The sequence below is a fragment of the Nicotiana sylvestris genome, chromosome 8, assembly GCF_000393655.2.
Source record: "Nicotiana sylvestris chromosome 8, ASM39365v2, whole genome shotgun sequence".
Taxonomy (NCBI): domain Eukaryota; kingdom Viridiplantae; phylum Streptophyta; class Magnoliopsida; order Solanales; family Solanaceae; genus Nicotiana; species Nicotiana sylvestris.
This window is the reverse complement of record NC_091064.1, coordinates 101,113,341-101,117,609: the sequence shown is the minus strand read 5'-3', so window position 1 is coordinate 101,117,609 and position 4,269 is coordinate 101,113,341.

Below are 4,269 nucleotides of genomic sequence, written 5' to 3'. Positions count from 1 at the left end.
TGGGTGTTTAAATAGAAGGTGTCCGACAAGGAAAATTTTTAATAGGATGTACAACTTGTATAGCACAAGTGCAAGGTATAACTCGACGAAGCACGAGCAGATTCTTTTAAACAAGGATTTGGCTTATTTCTTTCATTTCTTTCATTTGGCTTGGATTATTTTGGAGAGAATTTCAAGGGGGATTTCATCAAGCATCAAAGGTGAGTTGTTTCTACTTATTTCCAAGTTAAATACATGGATTAAAGTTGAAAACTCAAGTAATTTATGGACTAAAATGGTGGTTTAGGGCTTGAAACTTTAGAGAATTAAATGGTGATTTGAGGGGTCATATGAACTCCGATTTTTGTGAATTTGATATGTATAGACTCGTGGCGAGATAAGGATCGTATTGATGTAAAAATTTCTAAATTTCGAGATGTGGGCCCGGGGCTCGAGTTTTGCTAATTTTGTGATTTTCGACATTTTTCGAGTCTTTTCGATTGGGTTATATTCCCTTAGCCTATTGTAACGTATTCGTTTGTGTTTTGACTAGATTCGATGCGCGAAGAGGTCAATTCAAGAGGAAAGGACATTGCAGACTAGTCTACGGCCGGTTAGAGGTGAGTAATTGATGCAACTGCTGTTCTGAGGGTTTGAAACCCCGGACTTTCACATCGTAACACTATATTGAGGCGTGACACGCATTCCATGGCAGGTGCGGGGTTGTATATGATTGGGGATTGTGACTTGGTCCATCCCGAGTGATAATTATAGTATATTGGCAACTGATTCGCACATTGAATTGATACTTATAATATGTTGGCGACTGATACGCACATGTATTGATGATATTTGGGCTTACTGCCACGTTTGGGGGCCTTGTGCCGACTTGTAGAATCCTTCGGGGATTAATATTACTGCTTAGCATGATTTGCATATCATTTAATTTCAGTCCAAGGTTTTAATTACTGTTTTGCAAACTCAGCCGTAATTCTAAGTGTTGAAAACTCAAATGACATTTTAAATGTATTTCGGGTTGGAAACTTCTATTTTGTAAATGCCCAAGGGGCTTATTATATTATTTTCTGGACTGATTATAAAGTGACTTGAAATAGTGGTAACAATGACACTGTATGATATACTTGGAACAGTGGTAACAATGACACTGTATGATATACTTGAAACAGTGGTAACAATGGCACTGTATGATGTAAATTGGTCAGGTAACCATGGGCCGACCGGTCAGGTAATAATGACTGACCAAGATATTGCGCTTGGGCTGTAGGAGCCCCTCCGGAGTCTATACACACCCCCAGTGAGCGCCGTCGACGATAAATAAATATGGATGGCTCGGGCTGTACGCCGCAGTGGGTACTGGAATGTACCATCATATGCATTGCATTGTATTCATGTATTTGTATCTATACTGTTGTTTAGCTGCTTAGTTCCATATGTTGCTGTATATTTGGATTTTAGCTTACTTTGTGTATTTACTGGGTTTTCTTATCTTCGAACTATAGTTACTTTTATTACTCACTGGGTCGGAGTACTCACTTTACCCCCTGCACCTTGTGTGCATATCCAGGGCAGTCTCAGGCACAGTAGATCCAGTTGATCAACGGATCCAGCATTTTGGGGAGTATCAAGGTAGCTGTACGACGTTCGCAGCATTGATTTATTCCCTCCTATCCTATCCTTTTTTTATTTCCACATTATCAGACTTTGGATACACTATGTATTAGAATGATATTCTGTACTCTAGAGGCTCAGATTCGTGACACCGGGTCCTAGTGAGATTATATTGTGTATTTTGTTAACCTCTTCAGTACTTTGATCTTGAATTAATTGATATTTCCATCCGCTATTTTTGATAAATTGGGTGAAGTGTCGAATAATGGTCGGGCTTGCCTAGTAGTGTGTTGGGCGCCATCACGACCGGGATTTGGGTCGTGACAAGTTGGTATCAGAGCCTAGGTTACTTGGTCTCACGAGTCATGAGCTGGTTTAGTAGAGTCACGCGGATCGGTAAGGAGACGTCTGTACTTATCCTCGGGAGGCTGCAGAACCTTTAGGAAAATTTCATATTCTTGGAATTCTTATCGTGCGACTTTGTTGATCCCAAAACCAGAATTTTGTTGTTCTATTCTCTCGCAGATGGTGAGAACACGGGCTAATGGACAAGACGGACGACCACCATTGCCACCTACTGAGGCCACCAGAGGCCGTGGACGCGGTCGTGGTCGAGGCTGAGCCGTAGGGGCAGCACCTGTTGACCCACCAGTTGCCCCGGCACAGGATCAGGCTCCAGCTGCAGAGATTCTAGCAGCACATGCTCAGGCACCAGCTGTGCCTATTGTTACTCCGGGTCTTCAGGAGGCCTTAGCACAGATCTTATCAGTTTGCACTGGCCTGGCTCAGGCAGTTTCAGCTACCACTGTAGCAGCTACTTCACAGGCAGGGGGAGGCAGTCAGACCCTCACTGCTCGCACACCTGAGCCGGTAGTGCAGGGATTATAGACCCCAGAGGCACCACCAGTACATCAGGTTGCCTCAGTTCAGCCGGTTGCCCCGGTTCAGGAGGTTATGGTCCTAGTTATGCCAGACGATGAGCAGCGTCGTCTTGAGAGATTCAGCAGACTTGCACCTCCTCCTTTCAGTGGTACTCAGGGTGAGGATGCCCAAGGTTTTCTTGACAAGTGTAGACACATGCTGCGTACAGCAGGGATCTTGGAGACTAGCAGTGTATCCTTTACTACTTTTCAGTTCTCAGGTGCAGCCTTCACTTGGTGGGAGGAATATGAGCAGCGTAGGCCAGTAGGTTCAGCGCCCTTGTCATGGCAGGAGTTCTCCACTCTCTTTCTGGAGAAGTGGGTACCGCGATCTTAGAGAGAGGAGCGGCGTAGACAGTTTGAGTATCTTCGTCAGGGCGATATGACCGTATCTCAGTACGAGGTGAGGTTTTCAGAGTTAGCTCGTTATGCTCCATGGATAGTCCGGACTGATCGGGAAAGGATTAGGAGGTTCGTGGATAGGCTCATTTATCCCATCCGTATCCTGATGGCTCGAGATAGGATTCTGAGCCATACTTTTGAAGATGCAGTTGATATTGCCCGAGATATTGAGGAAGATCGTCGTCATGAGAGAGAGGAGCGGGAGGCCAAGAGGCCTCGTGGATCAGGTAGTTTTAGTGGTGCTCCGTCTAGGAGCCAGTTTCTGCAGAGCAGGGGTCTTTCTTATAGGCCTCATCAGTCGGCTCGTTCCGAGTATCGAGGGGCATCTTCAGGCCGTGGTCATCAGGGATTTCAGTAGGATCAGTCTTCTTTGGGTGCCCTTCCAGCCCAGAGTTCATCACATGCTCCTTCAGTCCAGGGTTCTTCGGCGCCGAGTACATCAGCTAGTCACTTTGGTGCGAGGGGTTCCCATCAGTTCCCTTATCCAGCGTCGGGTAGTTGTTATGAGTGTGGAGAGTTTGGTCACATGAAGAGGCATTGTCCTCAGCTTCGTGGCAGTCAGTCTCAGCAGAGGGGCTAGTCCTCATCTTCTGCACCATTTACTTCAGCACCCACTCAGTCAGCTAGGGTTGAGGGTCAGACAGCTAGAGGTCTCCCCAGAGGGGGAGGTCGATCGGGTGGTGGTCAGGCTCGGTTTTATGCTATCCCAGACAGGACAGATGTTCTTGCGTTAGATGCTATTATCACAGGTATTATCTCAGTCTGCTACACAGATGCCTCTGTCTTATTTGATCCCGGATCCACCTATTCTTATGTGTCTTCATATTTTGTTCATCATTTGAGTATACCCCGGGAGTCTCTTGCTTTACTTATTCATGTGTCTACTCCGGTGGGCGATACTGTTATTGTGGATCATGTGTATCGATCGTGTATTGTGACTATTAGGGGTCTGGAGACCCGAGTTGATCTGTTGCTGTTGAGAATGGTAGATTTTGATATTATTCTAGGCATGGACTGGCTATCTCTGTGTCATGCTATTCTAGACTGTCATGCTAAGATAGTTACTTTGGCTATTCCGGGTGTTCCGAGGATCGAGTGGCGTGGTATGACTGATTATGTTCCTAGTAGAGTAATTTCTTTCTTGAAAGCCCAACGTATGGTTGGGAAAGGCTGTTTATCATATTTGGCCTTCGTGCGTGATGTGGGAGCTAAGACTTCCAGTATTGATTCTGTCCCAGTTGTGAGGGACTTTCCTGATGTATTTTCTGCAGACCTGCCGGGCATGCCGCCAGACCGGGATATTGATTTTGGTATTGACCTGGTGTCGGACACTAAGCCC